The following is a 17,099-nucleotide window of genomic DNA, read 5'->3' on the forward strand; positions in this document are numbered from 1 at the left end:
AGAGCACTGCTCCTTTATCACGTGAGTCATGGGCTGGCATCCTACTGCTGTCAAAGCTGCATGTGGTGCACCCAGGCAGTTATCTCCAATCTTAGTCAACTTGAGATTGGTGGTATTTACTTTCTTTTCTATGCTCTATAGAGGGCTAAGGACCATGTGCAGGCAGATAGGATTAGTTTAGCACAGCATCATGGTCGGCACGGACATGGTGGGCCAAATGGCCTGTTCCTGTGCTGCTCTGTTCCATGTTCTAAATCAAGTGAGAGGATTAATGTGATAGGTGAGTAAGATGCTGGGTGGACTGAGGGGGCAGGTGAATACTCGGTGAGTGAGGGGGTAGGATGACAGATGGTAAAGTGGCTAGGTGGGAGAGCATCAGTTATGTACAATGCAAGGTTGATAGAGTGCCAAGTAGGTGAACGAGTAGGTAAGGCCATCTAGATGGTGTTGTCTCTCACAAGGATGGGGATGTTGCTTTGGAGGGTTGTCAGATATTGGGGATGGGTAGGTGTTAGGTTGTGGCCAGTTAGACTGCACGGAGGTTGCATTAGATTGGCCTTTTGTGTCAGGGATGTTTTGCGAATGGCCAGGCTGAGGGAGGCAGGGGGTGGGAGGAGTGGAAATGGGGGCTGTTTGCTTAAGGTGCACCCTTTGGGTTTTTGGGGTAGCAATGTCAGGTTCTATCAAATCTGATGAGGGGTCAGGAGAAGTGTCAGGGGTTTAGGTGGAGGGAGGTTGAAGTTGTAAGGGGGGGAAAGTCACTGGTGAGATGGGGATCAGTTTACTGATTACCCAAGACGTGCAATGGGTTTTTAATTTCCTTACTTTTCCAGGGTGACTATTAAACTGAGTTGTATCCCTTCGAAATTCACAATTTTAATTATATTTTCCGGGGCTTTTCAGATGCAGGGAATTTGCTAGTCATGGATTTCAGTTTTCTGGGCAAGTCCTATGAAGTCAGTTGTGTCGAAGATTCTGCATGTCTCGATGTAAAATCTCAATCTGCACGACCCCATTGACTGTGGAGACTTTAGAATATCTAGTTCAATATTGTAGTCGAGATATAACTAGCTTTTCAAAAACGTCAGCATAAGTTATTATTTTATTATGAGGAAAGTAAATTCGTGTTAATTAAGTTTATTGTATTTCAATGTTTTAATAACTTTTAGACCTAATAATTTGTTATGCATTATAATACTTTGCAAAAGTCCGCAGTTTTGGAAATATCTGGATGGAGTTTTGGACTTTTAAAACCTTTAAAACTGTACTAGATCTTCAGGAGGAATATGCCGCAAGCAGGAGGTGGGATCGACCTCAGCACGGGTTAAGGGGTTTGACTATTCTGAATGCAACCACCAGGAAATGACTGTCTCGCAGGGGACACTGACTCAAGCAAACATCCTGCATTTGCAATTAAAAGTTTGCATCCAAGACAATGAAGGCGAAACCACAAGAAATCCAACACTGAGCCTGTTTCACACCTCTGGTTACGGAGCCTACAGAACATCCTGACCTACGGAGACAGCCTGGAGTCAAGAGAGCTATTGTAATAATCACCCAGTATTCAACCCGTCCAAAACCATTAATGCCTCTTCTAACCATCGAAAGTTTGATTAAACCGATCAAGCTCACAAGAAAAACATCAACAAGACGATGGGCTTGGAGAGACCAGGAGCCGAGGGCATAACCTTAGAGTAAAGGGAAGACCTTTTTGAACAAAGACAAGGTGAAACTTCAGTGGTGAATCTATGGACTTCATTGCCACAGAAGGCTGTGGAAACCAGATCATTGGCTATGTATAAGGTAGAGATAGATAGGTGCTTGAGTATCAAGGGGATCAAGGGTTACAGGGAGAAAGCAGAAGAATGGGGTTGAGAACCTTATCAGCCATGATTGAATGGTGGAGCAGACTTGATGGGCTGAATGGCCTAATTTCAGCTTCTATGTCTTTTGCTCTTATGGAGATTGGTGAAGATTTGGGAGATCCTGCATCTAGTATAACTATAGGCCCCGATCTAAGGTTCAAGAGGGTGTACTTGCAGAGAAAGGAGAAGCAGCGAGCCTCAAGAAACGTCGCAACTGACCACGCCAAGAAGAAACAAAATCTGACAAAATCTGAGGTAACAACAAACCTGACAGACACAACATGTCCTCAGGCAAACTGAGGTAAAGACCAAGCTCAACAACCAAGCCGAAGGAATGAAAGCCAAGTACTCACCCAGTTAACTCCAAAGCCCATCTCACTGCATCAGTGGACTCAACCCAGACTGAACAGTGATGCAGTGAGACGAACCCCTACCACGTTCAGGGTAACAGCGAGCCAGAGCAATCACATCTGGTAAACCTCAAAACCGTGTTTGGCTTGGTGAGCATAATCCAAAGATCCCAGAGTTCCAACTCTGCTAGTAGGAGAAAGAAGGGTGGTACTGGTGCATTGTAAGTCTGCAGTGTAGTGTATTAATGTGCTTTCTTTTGTTGCATTTCAATAAATACAGAGATTATTTTATCCTCAAACATCTGTCTGCTGCCTTTTCATTGCATTCTAATGAATAAGTCCAGTGTCCAGAACCCACTGCTGAGAGTGATTTGAAGTCAGAGGTAAACTGAAGAAAACCTAAACACCTACAGTGTAAATCTACATATAGTTCTACATATTATTATATTTAACTATATTACAATTATTAAACTGCAAATTTCACATATTTATGCATCATTTAATTTTTTGGCTAGATTTTTGATTACATTATTTCAAATCATAGGGGAGGTGATAGCCCAGAAGTGTTATCACTAGACTATTAGGCCAGCCACCCAGGCAAAGTTCTGGGGACCCAGGATCGTATCACGCTATGGTAGATAGTGATACTTGAATTCAAGAAAATTCCAGGATGAAGAGTCTAATGATGACACAGTTGCAGATGGCCGGAAAAACACATTCGGTTCTGTAATGTCCTTTAGGGAAGGATAGTTGCCATCTTTACTTGCTCTGTGACTCCAACACACAGCAATGAAGTTGATTCTTAACTCTGGGCAATTAGGAAGATGGGCAATTGACCCTGGTCTAGCCAGTGACAGTCCAATGCCATGAATAAAAATAAAGTTAAATAATGAATAAACAAAGAGAAATACTTTGATGTTATCTATTTAAGTCTCAGTGATGGAATTAGTGGCAAGAGCTGGTGAGTACTGTAGATTTATTGACATAGTTCTGGTGGTAGAATGCATAAGCCTAGTTAATCAAATAATCACTTGCACAAATCATTCCTTAAAAATGTCACAAATATGGCATACATTGTAGCTTGTAGCTAATTTAACACAACGTTTAAACTGTGATTATTGTTAACAAAAAAAATGGAACTCCACAGAAGCTATATAAAAACACAAAAACCAATGAATTGGTTGTCATAGCAGCCCATGTGATGACAAGGCCTGATGTATCGATAAAGGCATGGAAGAAGGTGTTCAGGCCCTAAAATTAATAAACTCGATATCGAATCCTGAAGACTGTAGGGTTCCCAAGTGGAAAATGAGATGTAGTTTTTCCACCTGAACACTGCAGTTAGCCCAAGACAGAGATGTTGGTCAGGGAACATAGTGATGTGTTGAAGTGCCAAACGACAGAAGCTCAGGGTCATTTTTGCAGCCTTGCCATCACATGGGCTGCCACCACAACCAACCCATTGTCACCTCCTAATGGTTCCCCTACTGATTCCTCTAAGCTGACCATTACTCATTCCTTTACCTGCCCAACTATTGTTTTCTCTCTCTCTTGATCTTCAACTTCACCTGTTGTTTACTCCTCCCCTCTTCCCCCACCCCATCTTCAGTATATGTACCAACCTTTTCCTAGCTACGAGCAGTCCTGAAGAAGGGTCACTGGACTCAAAGTGTTAATTCTGCATTGTCTCCGCAGATGCTGCCAGACCTGATGAGTTTCTCCAGCAATTTCTGCCTTTATTTCTATATAAAGACATGGCTACTCCTGGAATGTAACCATTCTCCTCTAGACAATTAAATATTTTTAAAGATCAGCGCACTCCACATAATGTTTCTATTATGCTATTATTTTATTTTCTTTCCACTCTTTGCCAGTCCTTCTTCACAGACGAAAAATCAGCTCACTGCTATAATCTTAACTGTTCTTTGTCATTTCCTCTCAGGTTCTGCCCTCAATGTCTAAAGAATGTAGTTGGACAATGTCACTCGTGCCCTCCTGCTGGTAGCCATCTGTTCTCCACACATTTACACTTTGTTACAATCTATTGATTAATGCGTTTATCTGTATGGAGTCTATCCCTGTGGTTTAGGAACTAAAGACTGCAAGCTTGTTCTCTAATAGCTGTCATATCATAACAGTAGTCTGAAACACAAACATTATTATTGGAAGATTATGCTGATTCATCCATTCTAGAGATATCCACACCACATCACAAAAAGCCATCAGGACAGATTCTCAGCTCTACAACTGTGAGTAGAATCACAGATTTGTAGTCAAAACAGACCCTTCGGTCCAAACAGTCCATGCCGACCACCATCCCAAACTAGACTAGGTTCACTTGCATACACTTGGCCCATATCCCTCCAAACGTTTCTTATTCAAGTACTTATCCAAACATATTTTAACCATTGTAATTGTACCCACATCCATTTTTTCTGGAAGTACATTCTGCACATGTATCACTCTCTGTGTAGAAATGCTCCCATGTCTTTTTTAAATCATTCTCTTTTCATCTTAAAATATGTCTCCCTGTCTTGAAATCTCCCACGCCAGGGAAAATACACCTGCCATTCACTTTATCTACACACCTCATAATTTATAAATCTCTATAAGGTCACCTCTTAACCTCTTAAGCTGCAATAAAAAAGTCCCAGCTTATCCAGCCTCTCCTTATAACTCAAATCTTCCATTCATGGCAACATCCTTGTAAATCTCTTTGGAGACACCTCTTGCTTAATAATATCCTTTGTATAAAAGGGCTACCAGAACTGGACACAGTGCTCTAGAAGAGAGCTCACCAACGTCTTGTACAATCTCAACATAATGCCCCAACTCCTAACCTCAAAGGTCTGCGCAATGAAGGCAAGCATGTTAAATGCCTTCTTAACCACCTTGTCTACCTGTGACCCAAACTTCAAAGAATTATGTACCTGAAACCCAAAGTCTATCTGTTTTACAACACTATCCATTTAATGTGATGGTCAGTGAAAATCAAGGCATAGTTCTTTGGGTGACAGTATAAAACAGCTGATAGCATTAGACAGCTCATTGTATATCTCTGCCAATTTTCTTTTCCTTTAACCTAACTCTACGTACAGGACAAGGGTTAAGGAAATTTTTTGAACTGAACTATTGTTGTGAACCGACAAACATGTAGCAAAGAAGACAGTTCCTTTAAATCAATGAAAATGCAAAAAATGTCATAGTTTTGCATATTATTTAAAATAATTAATGTGATATATTTCATGAAATGTTGCTGTAAAATAATGTGAAATTATCAGTCGTGCCTTATGAGGGCAGAGGCACAGCTGAAATTACTTTTCAAATTGCTTTTATAAGTTGGAAGCCATATGGATTAATTTGTTTAAATCTTTTCTTATTGCTGGTGTTCCCAATCCAAGCAGCATTCCATGGAACTTTCTTCCTGGCTGTGGAGGTTTCTGAGTTCAGTACATGGCAGTGAATTCTGGAATCAGAAGACAATGCTGACATTGGTCTGCTAACACTGATCAGGGAACCTAAGAGTGGCTGCACATGTGCACAGCATAGAGGGACTGTTGGCCGAGCCAATCTTCAACCATCCAGCGGTTCTATGTCATTATCACAGCAAGTCTGGTCAAAAGGACAAAGCTTCCACCTGCATGACCAACTCACAAATCCAGATCACCAGGTTCCTCATTTTCCTCTACTGTAAACTGCTCTGTAGTTGTGCACACATCTTTGTAAATAATTGCAAGAAAAACAGGGAGATATTAGGATTTTCATCAGTTCATTGTGTAGTAAGACTTAAGTAACAGCTTACTGAGTCAATAATACTCAACACCCAATCGTCTGCGCTCCAACTCCCAGTGATTTTACTCCTGATAAGTTTTGCAAGCTTGGGGCCAGAATATGGATGAGCTGTGATTCCTAAAGTGTTGATTTAATTTCAGCCTAGTATTCCTCAACAGGTGCACCCTGGTTATCTACCAAGATAAGCTGCTGAAATTTCAATTTATGTTTCAAACCCCACTCCTCCTACAGACAAATCAGTCTGATTGCCCTGTGAGCCACTTTAAAAGAAAACGGAAATATTTTTCATTAATATTCCGCTCTTTGGAGATTGGTTTTCATATACAAATCAATATAAAATAGATAATTTGGTCATTTATCACTTGCAGTTTGTGTGAGTTTACTCTGCGGAAACTAGCAGTCATGTTTTCATATTTACAACAATCACCACACATCAAATAAGATCACCTGATTAGCCATGCTGTGTTCTGGCACATCCTGAGGTATAGACAGATGCTGTCTGAATGAAAGTGCTTTTGAATTTTTAAAAACTAAGTTGCATACATCAGTTTCATTTTAATACACCTTGCTTTATAGGGATGTCATCCTGTTTCCCCCCTTTGTCAAAGCAAAACGCAGAGACACAGAATAGTTTTACCTCCTTCACCTTTATTCTGGACCCTGGAGGGAGAGAATGATCGCCCATGTGCACATGGACATGAATTCACGCTCTTCTCTCTTGAACAACAGTTTCTTAATAAATTATATCGTTATTTTACAAGAAGGACCATCCAGATAAGGCAACATACATATCGATTGAGTGACCGTTACAATCAGCAAGTGGCAATAACATAGATTAAGCCATCTCCTGTTACACAATGCATGTTCTTAACCTGAACTCAGATTTCTCCAGTTTCTTCATTTCCCCTCCCCCCCACCTTGTCTCAGTCAAATCCCTCGAACTCAGCACCACCTTCCTAACCTGCAATCTTCTTCCTGACCTCTCCGTCCTTACCCCACTCCGGCCTATCACCCTCACCTTGACCTCCTTCCACCTATCGCATTCCCAACGCCCCTCCGCCAAGTCCCTCCTCCCTACCTTTTATCTTAGCCTGCTGGACACACTTTCCTCATTCCTGAAGAAGGGCTGATGCCAGAAACGTCGATCCTACTGTTCCTTGGATACTGCCTGACCTGCTGCGCTTTTCCAGCAACACATTTTCAACTACGTTCTTAACCTTAACTTGCTTCATATAATGAATACATTTCACCTTGTTAAACTGACCTTACATACTGAATGCTCCCAATATTATTAAATGGCTCTACATAATGACTACTTTTCCACCTTGTTAACCCATTACTCTTGCCTCCAGCACCCCATTATTAACTGCAAGTTCTTATCTGATCTGAGTCATGCTCAGCTGAACATCTTGTTTCACAAAACTCAGAACTTAACTCTTTTCCCACTTGCATATCCCTAAAATACATTCTCATTCACTCCTTTTATCATTTCATGATAACCACCGAGGCCAGTTTTCATAAGGCTCTGACAGCCAGTATTTAAGCAAGTTATTTACACACAGCATACAATGATTATAACAATACATATTAATAGCCTGTTACACTAATTAGAGTTTGAAAAATCTTCCCATGTTAAAAAAAGTCACCAGTAAAGTTCTTAAATTCACAGTCCTTAGTGACCACTCCATCCCCTCCAAGTCAAGTGGAAATGAGCCAGTACTCCAAATCTCCTTGAGTAAAGTCCAACCTGAAAACAAAATCCAGTCTGCCCTTGCACACTGCTCCATGGAGAAATCTGAATTCTTGGATAAGGACAGTTAAAATATTCACAAAACTGATGAGACTTCCGTCCTTCCGGAGATGCTTCAGATGGAGGATACCAGTGCACATCAGTGTGCAGTGCAGCAGCTGCAGCAGCTGGGTAGGTGAATGCAGCTTTCTTTGCTGCATCTGCCCCCACTCTGCTGTTAAATGTAACAAAGCCAACTGGCTGTTGTGATGTTAGCTTGATCAGTCAGCCTTTATATCCCTTAAATGATCGAAACAGAAGATAAAGCTCACGTGGTTAAATGTCCATAGGAAGGCCACTGACAAAAAGCATACAGACCTCCTCTTCACTGTTGTTAATTTCTTCACTTTCCATACTCATGACTGGGAAGCTGAGTGACTCCATTGGATCAGGCTGTGGGAGGGGTATGCCAGGGTCCGAAGGCGTTCTTCACCTGTGAATGGAGAAATGCTAGGGAAGCTGTTCACTGCTGAAATCATCTATGCATTTCCTCTCTCATTCCTTCCTTGCCAAGGTGATTATCAGTATGATGACAGTCATACATTTAACTATACTAAACTGTGTCTGCCTATTTCAACATTCTTGAAGTCTGTTACTCTGTTCACTATTTATGACATTATCAAATTTTATGCAATCCAGAAACTTCTAAATTGTCCTGCCTAAACAATTCAGTCAATTATAAATAACCATCAATGGTCTTAAAATCAAGCCCTCAGGGGACCCTATTCAGGTTATTCAAAGATCATTTTCCTCTAACAAATTGATACTTGGCTAGTCTGAAAAATATTTCAAATGTCTGGAACAGCAAGAAAAAAACAAAATGTTTTGTGTGGTTTAGCAATTGAAGAGGCAGTTTTAGTTCATATTTAAATCTCAAATATTTGTGGGAAGCAAATGCAGAACATTTTAAAATATGTTCTCCAAATGAAACTTCCCAAGTAAAACACTTGGAATTACAGTGGCAACTTTGGTAGAGATCACCATTCTTTGAATTCTATGAAGACGTCAATGAAGTCTTAATAATAATTAACAGAATTTAAGCAGTTCTGATATTCCCTAGAAAATCTTAACAAAACATCAAACTCAAAATGCACTCTTCTTTTTGAGAACACTTTACATTCAAAACACAACAGCAAAGATATTATAATACAATACTCTATTCTGGCTCAAGCATGACCAACATCCAACTTTTTATTTTAAGCAAGCAGTGTAGAATTTCAAACAAATCAGGGGCTAAAGGCACTCAATTAATTTGTGTTAAGGTTACAAGTTTGATAATTATAAAAAGGACAGAATGTTGTACAATCTCAATATAAAAACAAAATCAGCCCCATTAGATTACCAACAGTGTGGAAACAGGCCCTTCGGCCCAACAAGTCACGTCAACCCTCTGAAGAGCAACAAACCCAGACTCATTCCCTTACACTTCCCCTCTGACTAATACACCTAACACTACAGGCAACTTAGCATGGCCAATTCACCTGACCTGCACATCTTTGGACTGTGGGAGGAAACTCACACAGACACAGGGAGAATGTGCAAACTCCACACAGACAGCTGCCCATGGTGGGAATGGAACCCAGGTCCCTGGTGCTGTGAGGCCCTATTAGACAGCCCATGAAACGCATTGAATTGAGATCCTGATTCAAACAAGGCAAAACAGATACTTAAAAGGATTTTCTGAACCAGTATTTTAACAAGCCAACATTTTTAGACATCAAACACTCACAGCATGGCACAATTTATATTGAAACTTTTCTTTCAACCCAAGCTTTAGTACAAGCTTAAGTTCAGCATTTCTTGTTTTTATTTTTTGCATCCTCTCAATAAATTACACTTATAAAAAAAAGCCCTCACAGCGGACCACATGGCACTGCGATCCAAGTTACTCTCTTCCCCCAGAACAAAGACTCGCAGAGCTTCAAATTTCACCACGAGGGGACTTTAAAACCTTTTTCACTTTATTCCTCATGACGGGGGGGTTGAATCCCACTTAAACACAGAGAACCTGAATTCCACTTAAACAGAGAGAACCCAAATCCCAATTAAACACAGAAAACCTGAATCCCAATTAAACACAGAGTGGTCAAACCCTAATTAAACACAAAGAGCTCAAACCTCATTTAAACACAGAAAACTCAACCCCCAATTAGCACAGAGAGCTCAAACCTTAATTACACACAGAGAGCTCAAATCTCACTAAAACACAGAGAGCCCGAACCTCACTCAAACACAGAGAACTTGAACCCCAGCACAGTGCGGAGGACCTGAACCTCAATTACTCACCCAGAGGACTCGAACCCTAGTACCTCACAGAGGACTCGAACCTCAATCCACCCCCCCAGGGGACTCAACCCCCAGAACCACGCAGAGGATTTGAACCTCAATTACCCACCCAGGTGATAAAGACAGTACTATGTCACATAGCACTGGCTTCAGCCTTGGTCATTCCCAGCTCCTAATCCCCCTATAATCTCTCTATGCACTGTCATTATCACCTCTTTATTGCTACCTTTGCTTCTGGAGCCATGACTCACCTTCTCTCAGCCTAGTATAAATATCTCTCTATTTCTCCCTTTTTTTATCTTTAACAAAGGGTCAGTTAGATTCGAAACGCCAGCTCTTTTCTCTCCTTACAGATGCTGCCAGACCTGCTGAGATTTTCCAGCATTTTCTCTTTTCATTTTGAGACACTGATGTTCCGGGCGATTGCTGACATCATCCGATCGTAACTAATCGTTTGGATCCTACCGATGACACCAATATTGTCGTTCCGCTTCCCTATCCCTCTGTCAGTCAAAGCAAAATGCTCAGAGACACTGTATACTTTCACCTCCATCATCTTGGCCGTAGTGTTAGATAAGGGGTAGATGTAGATGTAGATGTAGGGGTATGGGTGGGTTACGCTTCGGCGGGGCGGTGTGGACTTGTTGGGCCGAAGGGCCTGTTTCCACACTGTAAGTAATCTAATCTAATCTAATCTTTATTCCGGGCATCAAACACTCAGAGACACTGTATACTTTCACCTCCATCAATTGCCCGTAGTGTTAGATAAGGGGTAGATGTAGATGTAGATGTAGGGGTATGGGTGGGTTACGCTTCGGCGGGGCGGTGTGGACTTGTTGGGCCGAAGGGCCTGTTTCCACACTGTAAGTAATCTAATCTAATCTAATCTTTATTCCGGGCCCTGGAGGGAGAGAGAATGAGTACCCATTTGCACAGGGACATGAGTTCATGGTCTTCTCTTGAACAGCAGATTCTTAATGAACTATATAGTCATTTTATAGGGAGGGGCATCCAGATAAGACAACATATATATTGATTGGGTGACCGTTACAATCAGTGAGTGTCAATAGTAAAGATTAAGCCATCTGCTGTTATACAATGAATGTTCTTAACCCTTAACTGGCTTCACATAATTAATGCTTTTCTCCTTGGTAAACTGACCTTACATGCTGAATGCTTCCAATATTGTTAAATGGCTCTACATAACAAATGTTTTTCCACCTTGTTAACCCATTACCCTTGCCTCCAGCACCCCATTATTAATTACAAGTTCTTATCTGATTTGAGTCATGGTCAGCTGAACCTCTTGTTTCACAAAACTCAGAACTTAACTCTTTCCCTGCCTGCTTATACTCGATACACATTCTCAGGAAGATATTGTATAAATTATCAATTCTTTCTGATGAGATTGCCACTGATTATAGGCCTCCAGTGATCCAAGGACTAAGTACCATCATTTCGAAATGCCCCTGGGTCATTAATGCATAATTAACAATTGATGGAATAACATCTTCAAAACATCCCAATCAACACTATTACATCGCGTTTCACGATTAAAGAGAAATTTACGACCTGGAGTTGAATTAGGCCGTTTGGTTCAGTGAGCTTTCTCCACCATTGAAGAACATCATGGCTGATCTGGATATGGTCCTGTCTATCTTTTCTTGGCTTTCTCACAGTGTGGAGACAATGGCCCAGTGATTTTATTGTGAGACAGTTGATTAATCCGGAGAGCCAGGTAATGCTTCGGGAGCATGGGGTTCAAGTCCAACCATGGTGGACTTTGAAGTCAGTTTAAAACAGTCTGAAATTAAGAATCTAATGATGATTAGGAAACTGCTATCGACTGTCAGGAAAAACCCATCTGAGTCACTGAATAAAAACCAAAAGAACTACAGATGCTGTAAATCAGAAATTAAACTGGAAAATGCTGCATAGGTTAACAGGTCTGGCAACATTTGTGGAGAGAAATCTCTCTCTCTCTCTTTCTCTCCTTCACATACACACACAATGGGATGAATTTCCATTTGCAGATACATTCTATTTTGTTCAAATAGCACACAATCTGTAGGCAGTCAGTCAATATGACATTTTATAAATTCCTACTTTTGAAATAGAACTAGTCTGACTCAAGATTGGAATACAAACAGATTCTAACATCATACTTTTAATAAATTGGATGAACTGAGATGTCACATTTTTAAAAATAAAACCTTAAGCTATCTCTGGAATGTGACTTGAAAGAAGTTCTGGGATTTACATATTAATGAATTGAATCCTACAACCCATTCTAAGTGATTAAAGACTTAATAGCAATCTTGGTTTATTCAATACATTGCATCAATTGCATGACACTGTGATCTTTTGCTATCAATTCTATACCTTATGATCCTGCCCCACGAGCATTGCTCTGAAAGCTAGTATTTCCAAATAAACCTGTTGAACTTGGTGTTGTGTGATCTTTAACTTTGCCTATCCCAGTTCAACACCAACACCTCCATATCTTGTCAATCAAAGATCCATCTAATTACAATGTTTTGTAGCATCTAATATTGGAAACTAGCTATTTGCAGACACATGAATTTTAGAGAAGAGAATACTTTCAAAGATAAAGGACAAAGAAATCATTGAGATCTAAGAAATGTATGTTGAGAGTAATGAAGAAACTGTTATCTTTCTGTCAAGCAATGCTTCATGGAATAATTTTATTTTTGTCACTGTGTACATTCAGAGGAAATTGGCATTGTAAAAGCTCAAGAATGCAAGACCTGCAGTCTTGGAAAGAGCCATTCATGTGGCGCAATTTTGCTCACCTCAGAACAGGGAACATCTACAGAGATATTTGATAGAGGTCAATGTCATGTAAACGATAATGGTTTCCTAATCAATCACTCATTTAATATAAAGCAACAAAACTCATTACAAGGCAATTCAGCAAATCAACTAATTTCTGAGTGTGCAGCGTGATTAACTGCAGCAGACTAACTAACAGGCAGAGTCACAACGCACATAAAATCTTTAACGATGAAGGCAAGGCACACATATGACAGTAAAAGCTATGTGATCTTTAGGTGGAAGTGAAGACAAATCGCTTACACAAGCAGGACAGTTGGTAACTATATATCACAGAATTAAAATAATTATTTTAATTATTTTAATTATTCAAGCGGATTATACAAGAAATTCAAGCATGAAAATAATTTAACATTACAATATATTGTATTATGATTGAGCATTCAATAGCAATTTTCAGAAAAGAGAATCACATACACTTGAAAAGGTCAAATTTGCAGATCTGCAGAATAAGAGCATGAATGTGAGACCAACTGGATTGTTCTTTCCATGAGCTAGTACAGACTGGATGATGGTTTGAACAGCGTCTTTCTATGCTGTATGATTGTATGCCTGATTAACTGCAGGATGCTCTCATAGTGATAGGGAGCTTTCCTTTTAAAACAATGGTTACTCAAGAGTCTTCACCAATGTGAAGTGTTCGTATTCCATTGGTTAACTTCAACTTACTCTCAAGCCAGTTAAGGGAAAATAGAGATGTACAGTAAATCATAGCCTTGTCAATAATCCCCAGATTCCAAGACTGGAAAAACATAATAAAATGTCAGCATTACAAAATATTTCTAATGGAATAACTACATACAAAGTAGCAAAGGGGCTATGATGGATCTAAACCATGTATTCATCATGTCATTAAAATGTAGTTACTGATGAGATCAGGAATGAAAGTGTGAATATTGTGTTCCATGCTATGCCATAAAGAATTAATTGAAATAATTATCTAAATTACCTCACAGGAATGTACAGGTATTCAAATCACAAAACAAACACATCAGAGACATTGAGTTCATGGGAATTGGCACCTGTACTGGGGAAGAAGGGGCGTGTTCTAATGGGACAGTCTTCATCTGAATCATGCTGGGACCAGACTCCTAACGAATCGCATAACTAGGGCTGTAGACAGGGCTTTAAACTAAATGGGGGGGTGGGGGGGGTGCAGGTAAAGGGGAAATTAGAAAACCCAAATTAAGGGAGGAGGTAAGAGTGCAGAACTCAGGAGAGGTTATTAAAATCTCCAGCAGAAATACAAATAGGACAGAGTGTGTGGAAAAGGTTAGCAATCAAACTTCAAACACACTAGACAAATGAATGACAATGAGAGGAGGGACGGTTAATACAGGACTGAAGGTGTTATATCTAAATGCATGTAGTATAAGGAATAAGGTGAACAAGCTTGTGGTGCTGACCAAAATTGGCAGGTATGACATGGTGGGCAACATGGAGACGTGGCTGCAAGGGGATCAGGATTGGGAGCTGAATCTTTATGGATATACATCCTATCGAAAGGTGGGCAAGGGCAGAGCAGATGGAGTTGTTTTATTTGTAAGAAATGACATTAAATCAATAGTAAGAAACAAAGTCGGGTCAGATGGTGTAGAATCTGTATGGGTAGAATTGAGGATCCGCCAAGGTAAAAATACCATAGTTGGAGTTAAGTACAAGCCTCCAAAAGGTAGTCAGGAGCTGGGGCACAAAATGCACCAGGAGATAGAAAAGATGTGCAAGAGAGTCAAAGTTACAGTGAGCATGGGGATTTCAATATGCAGGTGGATTGGGAAAATCAAGTCAGTAGTGGATTGCAAGAAAAGGCATTTGTGGAATGTCTACAAGGAGGCTTTTTGGAGCAGCTTGTGGTGGTGCCCACTAGGGAACAGGCAATACAGGACTGGATTTAGTGCTGTGCAATGAGGCAGACTTATAAGGGAACTTCAGGCAAAGGAACCCTTAGGAGGCAGTGATCATAACCTGATTGAATTTACTCTGCAATTTGAAAGGGAGAAGATAGAATCAGAGGTAATGGTATTACAGTTGAATAAGGCAACTACAGAGGCATGAGGGAGGAGCTGGGGAGAATGGACTGGGAGAGGAGCCTAGCAGGAAAAACAGTGGAACAGCAATGGCAGGAGTTTCTGGGAGCAATTCAGGAGACACAGCAGAGATTCATCCTGAGGAAAAAGAAGCATGGTACAAGGAGGATGAGGCAACCATGGCTGACTAGGGAAGTCGGGGAGAGCATAAAAGCAAAATATAAAGTAGTGAAGAACAATGGAAAACCAGAGGATTGGGAAGCTTACAAAGACCAACAGAGGGCAACAAAAAAAGAAATAAGGAGGGAGAAGATTAAATATAATGGTAAGTTCACCAGTAATAGAAAGGAATCAGAGAATCCTTACAGTGTGAAAACAGCCCAACAAGTCCACACTGACCCTCTGGAGGGCAACCCCCACAGATCCATTCCAATACTCTACATTTACTCTTAACCTCCACATCCATGACCATGTTGGGAGATTTAGCTAACCTGCACACCTTTGGATTGTGGGAACAAACCAGAGCACCTGAAGAAACCCATGCAGAATGTGCAACACCACAAAAACAGTCACTGAAGGCTGGAATTGAACCAGGGTTCCTAGTGCTGAGAAGCAGCAGTGCTAACCACTGAGCCACCATGCAACCACAAGACTGCAAGAGTTTCTTTAGATATATAAAGGGCAAAAGAGATGTAAAAATAGACATTAGGCTGATGGAAAATGATGCAGCATAAACAGCAGTGGGAACAGGAAATGGCTGAGAAACTGAATAATTATTTTGCATCAGTCTTCATGGTGGAAGATACAAGTAATATCCCAAAAATTCAAGAAAATGAGGAGGACCGAGCTGAGTGCAGCGGCCATCACCAAGGAGAAGGTGCTTGAAAAACTGAATGGCCTGAAAGTGGATAAATCACTTGGAGCAGATGGACTACACCCCTGAGTTCTGAGGGAGATAGCTGAAGAGATAGTGGAGGTGTTAGTAGTGATTTTTCCGGAATCACTAGAATCAAGGAGGGTCTCAGAAGACTGGAAAATCACTCACATGACACCCCTGTTAAAAAAGGGAGTGAGGCAAAAGATGAAAAATTATAGACCAATTTGCCTGACCTCAGTCATGGGTAAGATCCTGGAATCAATTGTGAAGGATGACATTTCTGAATACTTGGAAGTTATGGCGATATAGGACAAAGTCAGTGTGGTTTCATCAAGGCGGGGGGTGGGGGGGGGTCATATCTGCTAGAATTCTTTGAGGAAATAACAAGCATGTTAGACCATGTTAGCCCAATGGATGTTATCTACCTGGACTTCAAGAAGGCCTTTGACAAGGTGCTGTACAGGAGGCTACTGAGTAAGATAAGGGCCCATGGTGCTAGAGGCAAGATGGATAGAAGCTTGGCTGTCTGATAAAAAGCAGACAGTGGGGATATAAAGGGTCCTTCTCAGGATGGCAACAAGTGACAAGTGGTGTTCCACAAGGCTGATGAAGGAACTGAGGGCATTCGGGCTAAGCTTACAGATGATACAAAGATAGGTAGAGGGACAGATAGCATTAAGGGGGTGGGGGGGGAAGGGGGCTGCACAAGGATTTGGACAGGTTAAGAGAGTGGACAAAGAAGCAGCAAATGGAGTACAATATGGGAAAGTGTGAGGTCATGCACTTTGGTAGGAAGAATAGAGGCATAGACTATTTTCTAAATGTAGAGAAAATTCAGAAATCTGAAGTGCAAAGAGACTTGAGAGTTCTAGCCCAGGATTCTTTCAAACTTACAGGTTGAGACAGTAGTTAGGAAGGCAAATGCAATGATGGCAGTTATCATAAGAAGACTTGAATATAACAGCAGAGAAGTACTTGTGAGGCTCTATAAGGCTATGCTGAAAATGTGTTGCTGGAAAAGCGCAGCAGGTCAGGCAGTATCGAAGGAGCAGGAGAATCGACGTTTCGGGCATGAGCCCTTCTTCAGGAATCATGCCCAAAACGTCGATTCTCCTGCTCCTTGGATGCTGCCTGACCTGCTGCGCTTTTCCAGCAACACATTTTCAGCTCTGATCTCCAGCATCTGCAGTCCTCACTTTCTTCTATAAGGCTATGGTTAGACCACACTTTGGAATGTTGTGTGCTGTTTTGTGCACCATA

This window comes from Chiloscyllium punctatum, chromosome 12 (assembly GCF_047496795.1).
Source record: "Chiloscyllium punctatum isolate Juve2018m chromosome 12, sChiPun1.3, whole genome shotgun sequence".
NCBI lineage: Eukaryota > Metazoa > Chordata > Chondrichthyes > Orectolobiformes > Hemiscylliidae > Chiloscyllium > Chiloscyllium punctatum.